Genomic DNA, 20,877 nt, shown 5'->3' on the forward strand with positions numbered 1-20,877 from the left:
TAGACTACTAACAAACCGTTTGCATTATCGTTTAGAATTTCGTAACCGGAGTTGTTGAGCATATGTCATGTCGCACGGGAACACAAAACAAGCTAGAAATTCGCATCAATGTCATCCACGCTCATGGGTACGCCCAGCCAATTCAATGGGAAATTGTTTTTAGATACACCAAACGGTGAAATGAGGATTTCCTGTATCATATGCGAGTGGTCTTACGAATAATATTCCAATCTTAATCAAAGGAAGTCTGTGTACGTGTTTGCCCACTGTGCCCACCACAAGTAACATTTTTGTGCTTCGTGATGAATGTTGAACTGATTTCTCCTATTTTCATATTTTGTAATTATAACATGTATGAAATGAAGTACTGTAACATTTGTTAGCAGTTTCATTTGACACTAATCTGTTTGGTATTTTCAGAGAGTATTTCTGAAGCAACTGGAAAACGTCATCGACACCAAATTTGTTTTTCTGTAATAAAATATACTCTCAAGTTTATTTTCCTTAACTTGTGACACATGAAATATGTTATGCATAGTACTGAAAAGAGTGAAGTGACGAAAGAGTGAAGAATGATCTTGTTCTTCTTGAATCTGTATGCTGTCATTGCTTTATCGTTACTGTCTTTGTAAATGTCAGTTATATAAACTCCTTATTCTTTGGGGGGGGTAATTCCTTTTGGAATTTCCTTTCTATTGGGCTTGATTTTACCAACAAAAGTATTATTAGTTTTAGGTACAATGACCACACACCACAATCGCAACCAAATTACAAAACACTAATTACAAATAAAATATTTTTTCAGTGTCAGTATACGCAAACAGTCAAAATGACCGCTTAGTCCATCTAGGGGTATTGCGGCATAGCGCCCCCTAATGATGTGACAATCTCCAAAATTTTTACACATAACCTACCCTATTAATGAAAAAATTCAGGGACTTTCAGATTTCTAAGTGAAACGGTTAAAGAAGAGCAGAGGGAAAAGTTAGAAAAAACGGTAAAATTGACCGCTCCGTCCTTCTAGTGTTAAGAATAAATTAGCTCTGAATGTGTCCAAATGTAAATCTGTATCTTTCACGAGTAAAGAAAATTCAATTAACTTTACTTATAGAATAAGTGGCACTCCCTGGTCTATCCCAAATACTATCAAAAATCTAGGAGTTATATTTGATAGCAAGTTAATCTTTGCTTGACACATTGCCACAATAATGAGTAGTGCATGTAGAAACCTAGGTTTAATTTATAGCATAGAACATGGTTTCTACAATGAAACAACATTTATAAGGTTATACTTTTCGTATGTAAGGTCAAAATTAAAATACTGTTATACAGTTTGGGCACCAAATGTCATTAAATACTTTGACGGAATATAAAATATACAATTTAAATTGTTATAAATGCTTGTATACATTAAAATCGGTTTGTACCCAAAGTAGTCCCCTATGAAGAATTCGTAACGAATTTTAGTTTTCAAACATTAGAAGAAACGAGATGGGGTTTGATTTCTTGTTGTAACAGAAATTACTACATGGTAAAATTGATTGTCTAGAATTAGTTTCAGAAGTATTATTATGTGTCACAACAGGTAAGACTAAAAGAGCAAACGTTGGAATATTGTATTGTAGAAAAGCAAGAACTAAGATATTACATAAGTCTCCTCTGTGGAGAATGTGTGCTTCATATAACGAAATCATTAGATGTCATGTAATAGGTGTATGTAGTACGTCCGAAAACAAGTTCAAAACAATTGCCAGACAGTAAATTTTGCATAATTAAACGATGTATATATGTGTAAATATATTAATGAATGTTAGAAAATTATGTACACAACATTATAACTTGGCATTAAGCCTGTTGTCTTGTCCTTATGAAATAAATAAATAAATTAAGGTGGCGAAGGTTTTTGTGGTGCTCATGTTGTTCGGATTCCGCCTTAAACTCATGGTCCAGGTCTCATATAGCCTTAGTGTTGAGATAGGGAGAGGCTTAAGTAAATCAACCAACCAATCGAATATGTTATGCGTGGTTGCATAATTACAGCATGAATTCTACAGAGGATAACATGAAATTAGTAAAGATATTGAGTTCAATAATCCACGATCTTAGCCTATGATTTAAATAAGACATATAATTAATGCTATTTAAGAATTTTGGAGAATTAGTGTAATAACGATGTGTGAGGAAATGGAAGTATTCGCTGTAAAAGTAATATAAAATAAAAGGCGAAGATGGCGTTCTCTATCACAAATTACTGCATGGGATCAAAAGTGGGATCTCTTGTAATAGAGACGAACCACTGAGTTACAATACACTATTTCCTTCCTTCCTTCGTTGTACTCACCAAACGTTGTTGTCAATGCAAGAGGGATGATGATACTTTAAACCAATAGAAGTGGTTATGTAACTAAAGGTTTAAAAATGCTGTGTTAAGGAAGTGAATATCTCAACACCGTGATTAAATAAAGATGGAGGTGGATAATGGCAACAATGTTAATTCTAAAGGTATGTGGAGACAGGTGACTCAGAAAGGAACACAAAATCGGCAGTACAAATCTTCAAACATTATAACGACACTTATTCAAAATAAAGTTCTGCGATGAACCACCAATATATATAGAACGTCGTTACTCAAAAGGTTTTATACAAGCAAGGCTACGAAAACCACCATAAATCATTTTACACATTGCATTCTAAATATTACCTTTTATTATGGCACATCGTGAATTAAATGAATTCACTCATTAAATTAGGCATGTAGTTTACAAATGATGGATCCGGAATTTTATCTTATTTATTCTTCGTTGTCATGACAACGAATCTCTATTATAACAAAACAGCAACATATATCAACTGCAAAGGAATTACATCTATATATCCTTTTTTGTTTCATATACTTCTTCATCCTTTTCTTGAATAGCTTGTGCATAATTTAAAAGTATATTCTACCCACAAATACAAATAAAAATATAATAAAGAGTGATGAAATATAAGTATCGTTGTAAGATTAGATGTGTGAAAAGAATCATCATGTATAAGCATCGAATCCTATGGGAATTCTCCATGTTGAAGTCCTTGAATGATATTGCAAATCTAGATACATGTACGATAGAGGCGAAATAAGGAATGTTTCACAAACAGTGCTAAACTGTCTGCTATTTGCCTTATTACAGATGACATTGACGAAGCTAGTGTTAGGTCAAATAGAATTTTTGAGATTATCGTGACAGATATCATGATACGAGCCTCAAAGTTCACTCACGTATAATAGGTGTCTCCTACACTAGATTCCACATGGAGAAATATAACAGACGTTGTCAGGAAATCATGGAAGCTTCTCTGACTCTGCCAATATTTGAATTAAGAAGTGTTTGACTTCCCTTCCTTAACTGAACTGACACCACCTTCAACAACAACAGCAATTTCTTCTTGAACCTCTTCGCTAACAACCGTAGTCCTACTATGAAACATAAAGTCACTATCACCATTAGTTTGCAATTGCTGTTACAACTCTTAAAAATCTTTTGGGAAATTCCTCTTGAAATGAGTCTGTCCGAAAGTTCTCATCATTACTTGGAACGATGAGATCACACTATTCGAGATCAGATGCTTCTTGTTGCTTACAAAAGAGGCAAGCTTCACTTTCTCAGTTCTTGTGGGAGAATCTAAAATTCTCGAACTCCAATAAGCATTTTCACTGTCATAGGAATATTTGCTACAACAGACGAGGAAACGGGCTTGGTTCTTAAATTTTCTTTAGAATTACCATATTTATTCGCTACAGGTAACCAATACCATAAATCTTCCTTCAACTAATATTGGATACAAATGTCGTAAGTAGCCTTCTACATCCTTATTGAAATTAATTTTACTCCATTCTTTATCGTTGATCTATCTACCGACATGAACAACACTATAAAAATTTGACTGACAAGTTGAAATTGACTACAAGTTGTTTGTTTCAATATCTCTGATATATATGGATTGATGCATGTCTCTGTTTCAACATAACTCTGAAACTGCTGGAACAATTTCAATGGCACGTGGTACGCACATTAATTGCAGTCTGGAAAAAAAGCACTGTCATCATAAGAGCACCCTTGTGCATCTATGGGGAAAAGAATGGGCAAAAATATAAAAATAATCGAAACCGATAGATATTAATTTGGAATCCATAGCTTTTGGTGTAGCTGAGATGAACAGTGACACTTCCGATGATATTTGAATCCAAATTCAGCCTCCATTAGTATTCCTGAGGGGTGATATGTGAAAATAATTGAAAATGAACGATATTAGTGTAGAATCTATATTTGCCATATTCCGTAAATTGTTTGGTGACGGTTTTCGTGCTCTTTTCGTCCAAAGTCAGCTTCCAGTTTGAGTAAGACCCTCTAGCACTCTTAGGGTTTATTGGAAGGGAGCATATATAATGGTAAGAAACGATCCATATTAGTGTCAAATTCATAGCTTTCGAGGTGGCTTATATCAAATGTGATACTGCAGATGTCTTAAATTCAGCTCCATTAGTAACCTGAAGGTAATTTTTTGACATGGAAAAGAAATGAAGAAAGCAGATATTAGTGTTGAATCAATAGTTAGCGGCCTCTCTAAAATTTATAGTGCCAGCAACAATGCAATATTACTTTCATAGTTCGAGGACAACGGGTAAAAAAAATCGACCATCATATCTCGAGAAAAGCTAACATAGAGAGTACGGTTTTCAAATTCAACATTACCGTAACAAACCGGAACCAGAGGGGCAAATTTGAAAAGATTCGAACCGCAACATCACGAGAACTCTAATAGCTAGGAACATGCAGTTTTCAAATTCTGCATTGCCATGACAAATAACATATATTCTAAAGTTTCATGCTTCTGAGAACAATGGGGCAAAATTCGAAAAATTGAACATGATTTAACCATTGACCTCAAGATACCATTTAATGTCCATATACTGAAACTGGAAACATAATTTTAGTATATTGTAAGGTTTCCATGTTATACACGTTTAAATACTTGAACTTAAACCTCGAAGTCATAGTCCTATTGCTAAATGCGAAAACGAAATTTTAATGTCTTACGCCGTTAACGAGTTACATTAAACCTTTGACCTGTAATCTCTGCTATGTTACATAGGATCATAAAAATGTTCATGGACTCCTTCCTATGTTAAATTGGGGTTGAAACATTGTTCGGAAACAGAAGAAAAATGTTACATTTGGCTTGAAAGGTAGTTACGGAGTACCAGGACCATACTTCTTCAGAGGTAGAAAATATTCCGTAGCCTTATGTATTCTCTGCTATGTTAAATAGGAATTGCGAAATTCTGCAAGTAAGGGGTTCAAAGGTGGTTATACCCTTTCTTACATAGTAGTTGTAATCTTTGCTATGTTAAATAGGGGTTGAAAGAAAAGTCGTAGAAAGAAACGAGGTCACTCATGCCAAAGGCGCGTACGTTAACCGCTTAGCCATGAGGGAGCTCTCATTAAATATTTGTTTACTATCTTACCGCCATATCAAAGAATGCCCGTTATCACTGTTAACTCTTTTAATAACGATTTATACTTTCATTCTCCGCACTGGATATTTCCCAACACTATGGAAAACTTCGAAAACACTTATGTTTCCTATACCGAACAAACCGTTAGATGATGTTTCATCATATCGTCCAATTCAGCTTACCTCCACATTTAGCAAAATCCTCGAACAGATACTGGTCAAACGACTCCATACATACCTTGCTCATCATAGCATTCTTCCGGTATATCAAGCCGGCTTCAGACCTGCTTTCTCCATCAGCGACCAACTTCTTCGACTTACGAATCTGATCACTACACATTATAATAGTGTCAAACCCTTTTGTTTTTTACTATTCGATTTAGAAAAAGCATTTGACAAAGTCTGGCATCTAGCTTCATTCACAAACTTATTCGCCTTCATATTCCAATCCCTTATATCAGATTTATTTTCAACTTTCTGACTGGCCGTCTTGCATACGTTTCCATAACGATCATCTATCACATCCAATTTTTATACTTTCTGGTGTCCCTCAAGGTTCTGCGTTATCGCCTCTTTTATATCTCCTCTTTGTTACGGATATGCCTCAACTTCCAGAAAACTGCACATGTTTCAGTACTCTGATGACACTGCATTCCTAGCCTTTTGTAATACAGTCCAGGAAATCAATACACTCTTACAAACAGCCATAGATAATTCCTATCCAGTGGTGCAAAAAATGGCATTTATTAATTAACGCTTCTAAAACTCAGGCTATCGTCTTCCTACCGCCGAAAAAGTCAACCAAAGTACGGCGTAATCCAAACCGCTTAACGCTTCAGGTAGACGACGTCCCAATACAAGCCAGTAAGATAGCAACATACCTAGGTGTAACGTTCGATCGCCATCTTACATGGAAGAAACACCTTACTACGAATACTAGTAAAGCCTACAATCGCCTAAATCTTCTGAAGAGTTTAACTGGCACAACCTGGGGCTTAAAACCTGCCACTGTGCTCAATACTTACAAAGCCTTCTTGCGTCCGACCCTTACACATGGCCATACAGCTCCAGACAGTTTTTATCAGAAACTACTCATACTTGAAAGACATGCCTTCCGAATTGCTTACCGGATTAAATTACGCAGTCCTACACAATACCTATACCGTCTCATTACATTTCCTACCTTACATAACCACATCGAGAAACTCAGGGTAAATTATATCACTCGACGTTACCAAGATCATCATCCTCTTTTGTTGGATACGATGCATTATTCAGCAGTACACCCCGCACCTTCTCGCTTTATGCACACACTCCTGTCACTATTATTCACACTGTACTGCTACACCCTTCCACCGAATCATCCTGATATTCCTCTACTTGACGATTTTCATACTCACCTTCATCACCCTCTCATCTTCCCATCATAAAGTGCACAGTGACATTCCCTTTTAACTAACATGGGCTTCCCTCTGTCTCCATTATAGCCTAGAGTAGCCCCTAGGCAAGAAGATGGTTTCATTTGTGCTCGTACATAACCTGCGTGTTGTGGCGTGATTTGCACCTCATCTCATTCCTCATCTCCATAATCACAAGACTTATTCCTATATCGAAACCTTTATCTTATATATAAACATATGCCGCTAGCCTCATTTTCACATCATCATTACTTTCCTTTCATCAATCACCCTTGCTTAATAATATGAATAATACTTTGTTTCTTTCTCAATATGTATGTCGTGTAATATCCTGATTCTGTGTATCTATTACAGCATATATTGTACTTATTTTGTTTGTTTGTTTTTTTTGTCTTCTTTTCCTGTTCCATCCAATATATTAAGGTCGCAAATGGCCTTAAGTCCTCTGTTTTTGTTAATATGTTTACATAAATAAAGATTTTCTACTCCATAACATCCCTTAGACCAACCATTATCCTTGATCCAATAATTATTCGAATTTCCCTTACCTAAAAGAGGGCGTAACCCTCTAACAGGGTGCTAGCCGTTGGCTAGCTTTAAAAAAATGTATGTTAACAGTCGTATACCATATCGCGCTGTTACAATACCTCACGCTTTCAATCTGCCTGTTGTAACAAATAACTCCTCGGTGTTATCTCGTTAAATAAGTATGATTAATTATTACAATGAACCAATCAGATTTAAGCAAAAAGTAAATGTGACGTTATTTTTTATTTTAATTCACGAACGGAAACGAGAGGTAGTAACTAGGTCCAAAAGTACCTCATCCCTTTTTTCTCTTACCTTCTCAAAAATGAATGTATCCTTTCAAAGAAAACCATTACGCACTATTTGACAATTGTAGACCGTGTATGTTCGATATGCAATAATAAAAGAATGTCAACGATCCTAGCAACGAATACGCAACCACATGTTATACGATATAGCTGACACTTGCTTTTAAAAATATGATTATAAGCCAATACAAGAAGAAGTTTTTAAAAAATAGTTTGGAACATTTTTACTTAATTCACGATCTAGAACGATATAAATTATGGTTGTTATTTAAGAGGTCTTAGCGAGATCCAGGATCGCTCCTCGCCCTCTTTTATGCGTCTCAAATAAATTTAAGCTTTCATGGACACAGTTTTTGACAATTAAATATCGTGGTTCGAGTTTCAAGAGTCCCATTAATGAAAACTAAACTTAACCCAAAAGCTAAATATTCCTTCCAAAGTTTTCGATTTTTATACCAATACTAATACTAATTCATATTATTACTATATACTAATTCATAAGGAAATTAATCATCAAAAAACAGATCAAAGACCTTGGTTTTATTAAGTTTATACCGTAAAAGAAACGAAACAAACCATCATAACCTCCAAACTAAAAAATCTAGTTCAGTGATGTCATACAAACATATTAGCTCTGACTAAATACCTCTAATTCATTCGCACCAGCATTACTCCAAAGATAACGATATAAGGTAATAACATCTTATCAAAGCGGATAAAAATCTCCAAATTTTATGAAAGAAAATGAAACGAAATGAACAGCATTCAAAAACTCTATATTAATTCATAACCTAATAAATCATCAAAGAAGAGATCAAATACCTTGTTTTAGTAATTTTATACTCATAAAAGAAAAATAAACCACCAAAACCTCTGATCCAAAAATCGCAATTCAGTGACGTCATAGGAACGTGTTCGCCGGATCAAGGTACCTCTGATTCATTCGTGCATGGCCCCTGATTAAGCATAAGCAAAATTTCAATAGATGACGCAAAGCGTAGTCCAAAATATCTCTGACTCATTCGCACCAATGTTGCCAATTTGCGGAAAAAGTCGTTAAATCTAGTGGGTTTAACTTGTAAGATGACAAGAAAGAATAACGTTTCCGATTAGCGACTCTTTTGGTCATTTTTAAAAGACAACTTGTTGACTTACTTACAAATCTAGATACTTTTGTGCTGCGAATAACTTGTTCTACTGTAACCATGCATGATTAGCGCAAATCAGCTGATATATATGTTTCTTTTTTTATTTATTTTAAACAGCCAAAGAGTCGACGAGCTTGGAAACTATGTAGCTTATATCTCCAGAATCCCTCTTTGATTCCTACTATCACTGTTATACTACTACTGATTGCTACTTTGATTGCTACTACCATTTTCATAGGCCATTTCTGGGTGGCTAGTTCCTCCTCGGTTCCCGTCATGCTTTCTTCTTGTCTTCCTTGTTTCATGTGTATCCTTTGCTGTAATGACTCTTGTAAACAATACCACGTCTTGCATAAATAACATGTGTTTGCACTGACAAGTGATTTATTTGCACTTGGAAAGAAAATTCTAGCTAAAAGAGGAGCTTGATATTACCCTCTAATGTTGGGTTTCTCAATACTTTTCATAATAAACGTTTTTTTGTGAATTAATCCTTATCAACTTAAAATAAACTGTTATATATTTTGAATCCCCTTCTATATAAAGATGATGGGGTAAAGCTTTATCACAAATTATATCTTTGTGTCCCTCGTAGCTAAGCGGTTACCGTACACGTCTCTGGAGTAGGAGACACGGGTTCCATTTCCGGCTGGAGTTCATATGATTGGGATCCCAGGTTAAGTTGTAAGTCCACGTCTCATATAGCCTCACTGATGAAAGAGGCGATAAACTCAAATCGAAGTTAAATCTCGAAATATATGAGGATCGATTAAGAAGTAATGTTTCCATGGTTGAAGAGTGAACAGTGCTTAACGTAGAGAACAATTACACTTACAAGGTACGAAAAAGACTGAAATTCTGTTAACAAATAAAAACTCTAAAGCCATGGAGACATTATTTGTCAATAAATCCTTATAGTTTGTTGATTAAGTGGATTAGATTATAGGGTTCCTCTCAGCACCAAGGCTATTCAAGGTGTTGCTTCAAGGCTATCCATGCTTCAGAATCCTTCGGTACTTCCGTAACAGTTTTCATAGAGGTAGTTGGTGAGTACTTCAAGTTATATACCAGTAGCCAAACTCCCTCTGCAAAAGTTGCTGCGTGAGTACCTTAGAATTCTGAAACATTTATTTTTGGATTCTGCACATACTAGTTCCTAAGTGAAGTTTTGACTCGACTACGGTAGATCCCATAGATTTGGAGTTATGGACCTTTAAAGTTAATTTTTTTCATATTTTCGTCAGCCTATAACTCCGAAAGGAAGCATTTGTGCATCCAGGTTGGTATATATTTTTGTCTTATCTTGGTGTCAGAAATCACCTCCCAAACGTTGTCGGTGTTGTTTTGAAACACCCTGTATAAGACGTGGAACTTGTAACATAATTAAGTAGCGTCGTTCCACAGTATTGAGTTTTAGCATCAGTTTCTTTTATTAAAGAGGAAAATAGTTGTAAAAGAGAAGTATAAAATGTGATAATTGGTTATAACGATTACCCGACTCTATTTTTAGAAGAACTAATATCTTATAGCAAAAATTCAAGTTAATTAATCTACAATATAAAGTTAAATCCCTAAACACAAGTAATTTATAAGTATTAATAAATCTTAGATTAGTGGGAAAGAAAATAGTATTTTCTGGTATATTCTTATAAACTGTAGAACAGAGCTGAGTACAAAAGTCAAACAAAGCCCTTCTGACTACTATATGAATGCAATTAAATATCATCCATATTAATGAAAAAATATAGTTTTCACAGATAAAATCAAATGGGGGAAACTATACAGTCGTGGGCACCTTAAGGCATTTTTATCAAGTAATTAATTTATAACTTTTATACGTTTGGCCATATGTATCTAATATTTGTCAAATAATATTGTTACAGTATGGGCTTTAAAATAAATATGATATCGGACTGAAGTGTAACGTTAGGTGCGTGTAATATTTTTTTTAAAAAGTACTATAACTTTTATAGTGATGGGCCCTACAGAGACTGAGTTGGGCACTTTTGATTACAGTTATGGGCACCTGTGCAGAAATTTCTAAAATTATTTAATAATGTCAAGATACATTACTTTGTTACATAAATGCATAATACAGCATCTCGTTTTGATGTTTTGTAGTTTTGTAGTAACAATTTTAATAAAAAATTAAGAACTTATGAAATCAGGCACTCTGTTTGCCTAATCGCTGTCACTTTCAGTTTCGTCTAAGATCTGCAAACGCTGGATACAATAACATACATCATCATCGTAGGCTTCTTCACAGCAAGGAGGCAAACTTTATGAAAAGCCTGTCCACAGCGTTTGTAGTTCATTCCTTTTATACGAGCTCCTACACTCTCACCACACTGGTTATACAATCCAGAAAGTGAAAAAAGTGCGGTTTTCTAATTGTTCTTCCGTACTGTTTTCCAACACCCTCACTTTCAATATGTTTGAATCTTCTTTGGATGCTGAAGAAGAATGAACTCCCTCATTTTTGTTCTCTTGCAGTTCGCCAAAAAGCACTTGTTTAGCCAGAGGGGCAGAAGGTAATTTCTCCACATCAGCTCCAGTTATACCTGTACGTTCAGAAGAAAATACAGTAGATTAACACTAGGAGTATCTTCGTGTCTTTTTTCTACTTTCCCAGCTGGACCTGACTGTTTAACTTCTCTTTTCCTTTTTCTTCCTTTCTTGTTTTTCTTTTGTATTTCTTTTCTCTTTGCAACTCTTTCCATTTATCTGATGTTATTACAAATGGGAATCTTTGAATATTGCGACCTTTCCGCTTTGGTGTTTATGGCCATACCAAACAGTCCTTTAAAAGCGGCATATTAACCCGGTCAGTAATTCTGTTTTGATCTTTTGGTGTCACCTCAACTTGTAGAGAAGTGCTTGCTTCCTCAAGTTGTTCTGCTAAAGCACTTTCAGTCTGTTGTAATCTTGGTGAGTTTGAAGCTTCATCTGACGGCAACTCATCATTTGTGTGGATTTTTATGAGCGTTTCATCTTTAGAAAATTCTTCAAATATCTTACAGAGAAGGCGAAAATCTTCACATTTTTCTTCATGGCCATTTGCAGCTTTATCTGTAAACTGTTTTATCTGGTTATACTTCTCGGGCCCAAGTAAATCACAATACTTCTCATAAGTCAAATCATGAAAACTTGATTGCATTTAAATTGTATTTAAATAATCTTGAAAATAATTCAGTCCTCACTCAGCGCCGCAAACTAACTTGGGCAGCTACCTGAGTGAAAACGCTGTGATTAGTTTCTTAAAAGCCGATATTAACAGCAGTGGCAAATGATGTGCGGAATAATCACATCCGAGGCATCAATGCAAAAATCACCGATAGACACTGGCCATTACATCACAGAATTCAGCTTAAAAAGCAACTAGGCCTATTTCATACGTACAATAAGTGATGGCGTACAATAAGTGTACAATATAACTTCACGTGTAAGTACTGTACATGGCCACAACGTAAGTCACTGGCGTATCTCCTAGCACGAGGACTGTAGCTATATTTTAAATGTAATCATGTGTGATAAATATGAATAGGCCTTGTTATTAATTTTCAAGGAAAAAACTGTACACTTAGCAATATGAAAAAAGAGGTTTCGGACTTCCAACGCACATTGACGTTTGTGGAGTGCTTCCCCTTCTTGTTCATTTTTGGGATCATGATCTAGGTCTAGCTGAGTCGAAGCGTCGAAACCTTCCTTTTATATTGGTAAGAGTGCAGATTTCCTCCTTTTCCCTAAAATTAAATGTAACCAGATACATGAGAAACTTAAATCTACTTAAGTAACCTGATTACAATGGGCCCTATACCGAGATCGTAGTTATACACTCCCTTGTACATTTTTTCCAGAAAGGAGTCTCTATAAAATAAGCCTAGTTCTCTTGTTATGCTTAATCACGGCCGCCTTTATTATTATACAAGCCAGTCTTGAAATAGCAACTGCGCCTTTTTGCCTTCCACAGACTATCCACCCAGCACAGCCGGCTGCCCAAATTCTCTGCATTAATGTCTAGAGAAGGGGAGGATCCTCGCTAAAATGGTAGAGAAATAGTCTGTGGACTGCCAACTGTTGAAGATGGATAGTCTATGGCAGGCCGATTTGCGCAGTTGCCACATTCAAGGTCCTGGCTTGTATAACAAAGGAGGGCGTGGCTTAATCCAATATAAACATACAGTGATGGGCATAGTGAGTTTACAGTAATGGGCACTGGGCCCATCACTGTTAAATAACCTTTAAATTTCATGAAATTTTCGTGCAAGAAACACGACAGCCTGAAATGCACTTTAGGCTTAAAATAACGACAAAAAAAATCATATAGTAAAATATAGTTATGGGCACTATGTGCCCATCACTGTCATGTTCCATTAAATTAAAATACAGTGGTGAGCACCTCATGATTTGAGAGCAAAACTCATTTAGACTTACATCTCGTTAGCATGAAGTGCTGTTATCGTTTAATAATCACTCAAAACACAAAATTTTAATTTCCAATTCATTTATAATGAAACAAAACCTTAATCAGTACACCTATCTGATTAAAAGAATTCTTTAGAAATGAACAACAACCATCACAACGTTTCACATCGCGCACCTTTCTACACTCCGCCACACACACGAAAGAAGGAAGACAATTGACAAACTGTGAGTGTACGTAAAGAAGAAAAGCGTACCAACATTTGAAAATCGTCAATAGCTCGCTACAGGCGCTCAGACTCTTATTATTTGAAAATAATTTGCATAGGTGCCCATCACTATCAGAGTGCCCACGACTGTATAGTTTCCCCTGTATAAGCAAAAGTATTAACATCAAGTATAGAAATGGCAATTACACTTATCAATATACAGTACATATTGATATACAGTATATATAGTAGATATTGATAGAATACGATATCTTCCACATACATATCTCATGCGACTTTTATTCTATAGGTGCTTTTAAACTTGTAGAACTGGTTATATGGGATCAAGAAATCGTAGAACTTGGAATCTTCCACAATAAACTCTTCACAAAATACGAATATAATGAAATGTAACCTTAATTTCCCTAATGATTTTGACGAGATAGAATGTCTTTAGTAGAACTTCATCAATAATAAAGTTGCACCGTTCAATCCACAATCAATGTATTGTATTTGATAACATATTGCTACAGTATTTGCCACATCATGTTCGTATTAATAAGTTATAATATTAACAAATTATAATATCATGAAAGTTTGTTCAACAAAACAATTATGTCTTATGTGTGTACTTATAGCAGCATTATACATTTTCATACAAAATCTTTTATAATACAATTGTGTTGGACACTAGACAATTGTCACAATATGTTGCTTACTTTTCATGTCCTGAAAATTCTTCGTGCAAGAGAAGATAAAGTTGGCTTGTTGCAATGTAGTCTCAAAAAGTCTCGTAAGAATAATAAAACAGTTGTTGTTGGTCTTACCCTTTCTTAAATTTTAAGTATAAAATAACAGTAATATTGCGGAACAAATATAATAATATAATCATTCCCTTTTTCTTTTCGAGTCATCTATTGTGTCAAAGCAGAATTTTGTTTGAAGATATTTTACAAACACGTACATCACTTTCTACACGCTTTTTTTGGCTCTGTCTAAAAATGCCTTTGGATTATAGGCAACTTCTTGTAGGTCATATATCACTTATCGCGCAAATTCATTATTGATTCTATCATTTAACTTGAAATTATTTATTTCTCACCACTGTGTGTACCTTTCTCAAATTGGCTTGCGGACCCCCTGATATCGTCTTGCCTACCCCAGGTTGGGAAAGGCTGGTGTTAAGTATTAAACAACGCTTATTTCTTACTTGAATTCTAGTCGTTACTAGTTTCCATGTTGGGAGAATCTAAAGTTCAGATTCAACGTGGAAAAAAATGTCTTTCACTTTTAACAATCCTTAAGACAACCTACTACTAATGGTGTAATATTTTACGTTTATTTTTATTAATAAATAGTACAGCTCGTATCGTAAATCCAACCGATTAGATATTAACATATCTGCACAATTTCTAGTTAATAATACGATAATAGATTTATAATCTGAATTATTACCTTCTTAATACCATCAAAAATAGAAGAGTTTGAACACTTGGACACTTGTATTTCAATTCTTATTTTTTTGGTTATTTTATAGTTAGATAGTCACCAGGAAGCTAAGACATTTTATCAATCGAACAGATGAATTGAATAGAACCTGTAGTTCCTTGTAGGATAATATCTCATCTTTCACTTTTTCAGCTGAGAGAAACAAGTGAATTAAATGTTCTTTAATTATCATAAAATAAAACAACCTTATGTATATTTTCAACGGACGTAAAACGTTCGTTACTGAATTTTCTATGTCTGTGTGTCCCTCTATCTGTCCGTATGCCCGTTATTTGCGATATTTTCAATTTTGAGTTCTGTATTCGATAGAGCATCAAAAACTATCCTACAAAGTGATTACATTTTTTGCGTCATTCTTATCGTTTCCAAGATATCAGTAAAAAAAGATGGCCGATTTTCGGAGATTTAAGGAGCCATGTGTTGGGAACCGTAAATCATAGAGAGATGATATTTTGCGAATTTTTGCACGAAAGAGAAGAAGGTGTTGATAAAAAGATTTACTTTTATATGTAAGAACAATCACAGCTATCCTTCCTGCTCCATCTCTCCATTCTTTTTAATTTCCTTCTGGCAATGCTCTTGGAGCACTCTCAACTTGTTAAGGTAACAGAGACTACTTTGACTGATATTGTTTCTAATTTTCTTTGTCCTAACGTAATAGGAAGCAATATTTTCCTACATGACTATCAGTGTCTGTTATGTTCCTTGCATAGCCTTGGAAACATTTCAATGGAAAAAGTGATGACACTAAGGAATAGTCCAAACGCAAGAATGTAAAATGATGATTGAAGATGATAAATAGATAACGAGATATCTTCCTCTTTTGCACGATAATAAGTTTCATGCAAACTATTAATTTCATATTGCTCCTTCCTCCATTTATGAGCAAGACCTCCATCTACGAGTATCTGCATCAGAACATTCATTCTCGGGAGGTATGGAGAATGCTTAGGCACAGGATAAGATAGAGGAACTGATCCTAAATGATCGCTTGAAATATGAAAGATAGGACCACTTTTGTGTGGTTTGGTACTTTTAGCTACCGATCTAGCAAAACTATCCAGTTCAATTACAATTCGGTCCTGCTTTTCTGCAAGTGCAGGAATGGAATTAAATCCAGTGTCTAACCTCCTTCGTCTGAATATTTCTCTCATTATTGGGTCAGATTTGTCGGATATTAGACCAATATAATCATGATATAATACAACTGGGAGACTGGATTTGGCAACATCTTCCCTTGTTTCAATTGCAGGGTTTAACTAAGGATTGACAATGTAACTTAATAAAAGACTTTGATACAGAGTACTGATTACTAGAAATCCCATAACTGAAAGAATAAATATTGTTCTCAGTGTTAATTTGTGAGGAATGGGTACAGATATCCCCAGAACAATTGATAACACATACAGAATGGTTTCAATAATGCTTAGAGGTTGATACTTTTGTGAAAGTATGTATTTGCTGAAATGAATTGAGAATATAACGAAGATGATCAGTCCAGCAACTATAGCCCATAATCGCTTACTGAACGCCATGAAAATGTTCTTCCACTGTGGAACAGGAGTCGCTCGCGGGGTAACAAAAGTAAAAGCTGTAAAGTACGGTATTGTCGTATATTCTATTACATCGCACCAGCCAAGGAAAAGGGGGATCGGACTACTCAAGACGTCTGCAGAGGAACTTAACGTAGATGCCAGTTCGTTAAATTCAGCTTCCAAAATTTGATTATCATCCTTCATTACGGGCCTTACTGTAAAGTTCATACTATTTACCACTGTACGAATTGTTTTATATGTTAGATAATATGTTCCATCTTTTTTCATTTGGACTGTTTTTACTGTAATTAGGTTCAATACCAAAACATCCAAAGGGTAGCGTTGAACATTCTTTGTCTTATCTTGGAAAAGAACGGATGCATCTGACATGTTATGTTCTAATATATCGAATTGTTGATGATTTTTCCTCTTAAATTCATTGTACGACACGCAAACTATTCGGTGTGGTTTAGGCAAATCATGTAGCGTCGAGCAATATTGGTTTTCTACCAGAACTACTACGTTCGAAGATTTAATTTTCCAAAATATATTAAAAATTCTACGAAAATCGGTATTTACCGTGTTATCTGTGAGCAAAACAGTTATTTTTGCTCTCCCATTCCAGTAATCTAGTTGCTGAGTTCCAGATACAATGTTGGAAATGTAACTGACATCACGAATGAAGAATACGAAACATTCACTTTTACCAATTGGTTTGTATTTATAGGAGGGAAGTTCTGCCTTTGTTCCATTCTTTTCTGTCCAATAATGTAAGGTTAAAGGTGTGTGACATTTCTGGTTCAAATATTTCAAAAATAAACTGATATCACCCGAGACATCAAACAAACTAATAATACTTAGTTGATTCGAACTACTGCAATGTATTGAACAAATCGTCGAAAGTGCATCTATCATTCCCCAATGACAATTACTACTTGTAAAATTGTCTGGTCCCAAATAATTTCTGGCATGACAAATTTCAGCAATGTTCAGAACAATTAATATTCTTATTGAGAATTGCCATGTCGGAAGATATTGTTCCATCTTCAGATTTGGGTATGATCAGTTAGAAATCTGTAATGTAGAAGTAGGTTATTATACACTATAGAATATATTGAATTTCAATAAATATTCATCAAAACACACATTGGTGAAATTATAATTCTGAAATTTTTGTTAAAACATTGGAACCTAAAGGATCTCAATTTCTTAGTTACATATTTTGCTTATAATGATATCATCATGATATAATTATATCTTTGAAATTTTAAAGAATATTATAATATTGGAATAGTACTTCTAATCATCTGTAGATTACCCATTCATAAAAAGCTAATACAGTATGAAAGTATCTTTACTCCTTTAACCAGATTACTATCCGGAAGGTCTGCTAATATTGTGTTTTTTCTGCAGCATTGTCCTAAATTTGACTCCAGTGAATAGATTTCGGGACTTAACAATCTGTGTTAATTTTATAGCAAACGTCTTTATGACTACTCCTTTTTACACGTTAACGTGACAACATGGATTAATAGAGTACATTATTAGGCTTTGTTATCCATCTACTTCCTACTCTATTCATCGCTTTTTCCTATTCTATTGTCTAAAGGAATGTAATACAAAAATAATAAACACAGTTTTGACAAGTGTTTACACTCTGAGGCGATAAGGTCATACTTAAAAAATATTTGCTCATGGCAGAGCTTTGCTGATAAAATTTTCTTTCCAGAAAAAAAGGGGCAAAAGGTGTTGCTGGTGATGTTTAAAATTTGTTACTGCTTGAGTTCATAGATACAGTCTCATATGTTTTACTCTGGTTTTCCCTTCCCCACTTCCTTCCTCCATTAGGTTATACGGGCTTTGTTTGGAGAAAAACATACTTCGCATTTGTGATAAGAAACAATTCTTTGGTCTGAAGGATTTTGTATGTGCTAGAACGTTGTTTTCTTGCTTGTGTGGGCTAGTGACAAGGAATCTTTTACATTTTCCTGTCTGGTTTGTGTACTTCTGCAGCACGAAAGAAATTATTTTTTCTATGTTTTTGTACCCTTTAACATAATCAGGTAATATTTTTCCCTCGTAAATAGAAACAATATCATACTGGTGCTCAGTGAAAATATATAGAATACCATCGCACATTTTTAAGGTATGTTATAAGCACGTACTGAGCTCCGCAAAAAGTTCGCATATACTGTAACTTCCACATTTCCATTAATAACTCAGTTTTCTCCAGATATTATTGCTTCTTTGTGCTTTCTTTGACAAGGAAGTGTAGTAATGAATAAATGTTTATGCTTTTCGAGAAAGAAATAATGCAAAACAAGAAAATTTTAAGCAAAACACCTTTATTGTTATGAAACCTTAATCAGTCAAATAATTACGCGAAGAATATTCCAACGGAAATTACAGGGAAAATGACTCGACACACTGCGCAGGTATTCGGAACATTCACAAAAATATATGCTAAATGTAAAGAAGATTAGACGTTCAAACTGCATATTTCTGGGATCAGCATAGAATTCGCACTTCACTCACAGTTCCAATATGCCTAATCAATCAATATCTGAAGTTGAAATTACTGAAAAATTAGAACATGTCTATTTAAAACTCCAAGTGTGAACATGCACTTGGAGCTATCTATTAGCAATATTTCAGCACACTCTCTCGTAAGTTGCCTCCGTGGCAAGCGGGTTTAATCAGGATGTTTGAGTCCTCGAATATAGGATCGACAGTTCGAGTCTGAATGCGGAATGCGTTTTTTAGTATACGGAAATCCTTTTTTTTTAAAATATAAATCGCTACTTTGAAGTGCTTGAAGAAAAAAAAATCGGATGAACTGTCCGTTTCAAGGCTCAATCAAATTTATTCGACATGTCCGTCATTTATATATGAAACCCTAAAATGAAGAACGTAAACCTATTATAATGAGAACAGATTTTTGAGTTGAGAGTTTATTTCTGATATATATATATATATATATGACCCCCAAGTCTGCTCGGCCTACGACCTCACCTTTCTTATCTATCGGCCTTTGCATCAACAGTGAATTTCGTGAACTTGCTCCTTATATTTCCTGAATCTTCCCATCCAGGAGCTTCTCCCTCATACACTGTCTTTCTTCTGCCTACGGCCTCGCACCTCTCGAACCCACAATTCTATCGTTTCTTTTCCTATTTCAACTATCTAAAAGATAAGATTTTGTATCCGAAAAAAAAACGCCCATTTAAATAGCATGGGAATGTCTTCATCCCCCTTTAGACCCTTAAGAAATTAAAAATATTCACTTTTGGCAATTTTCCTGTCAGTCCTGGAAGGCTGCAATCATGCAAAATTTCATCATTCTAATCCTGCAGGTAGTGCGTAAACATTTTGGGGCGTAGAAGACGTACCATGTAAATAATATGGGAAGGATTTTTTAGTTCCCCATGAAATCTTTCTATATTAAGAAACTTTTATTTCTGATGAATAATTTACGTTAGGTAACGCTAACGAAAACCCACAAGCATACTGAATTTCAAGTTTCTATTCCAATTCTAAGTACCTAAAACATGAGATTATAGGTCCAAAGAAGACCCATTTACATAACATGGGGAAATTCTTCATCCCCTCTTTACACCCCATAAAAATTAAAAATATTCAATTTTGGAAATTCTCTTGTGGGTTTGTTTTTAAATGCTCCAATCATGTCAAGTTTCATCATTGTAGACTTACAGGAAGTGCTCAATAATTTGGGTGTATAAAAGGTATTCCATATAAATAACATGGGAAAGGTTTTTGAGTTCTCTATAAAACTATTCCAATTTTGAAATTTTTCATTTTTACTGATTTACTTAGATAGTACTAACGAAAAGGTACAAGCATACCAAATTTCAAGCTTTTATTCCAAATTCTAAGTACCTAAAACATGAGATTAACGGTCCAAAAAAGGCCCATTTATATAACATAGAGAAACTCCTCATCCCCTCTTTAGACCCCCTAAAAATTAAAAATATTCACTTTTGGCAATTTTCCTGTCGGTTAGTTCCGGAAAGCTACAGCCATACCAAATTTAATCATTGTAGCCCTACAGGGAGTGCTCAATAATGTATCTAATCTCACGTAGTTTTATATATAGTTAGTATATATAGATAGTTAGTATATATATATATAAGCTTGGAAGACCTAGACGCAGATGGGAGGACAATATTAAGATGGATCTCGCAGAGATTGTAATGCAAAATAGAAATTGGATGCAGTTAGCTAAGGATACAAGTCAGTGGAGAGCTTTTGTAAACGCGGCATTGAACCTCCGGGTTCTATAGGCC

This window comes from Thermobia domestica, chromosome 1, assembly GCF_964235325.1.
Source record: "Thermobia domestica chromosome 1, izTheDome1.hap1.1, whole genome shotgun sequence".
NCBI classification, from domain to species: Eukaryota; Metazoa; Arthropoda; class Insecta; order Zygentoma; family Lepismatidae; genus Thermobia; species Thermobia domestica.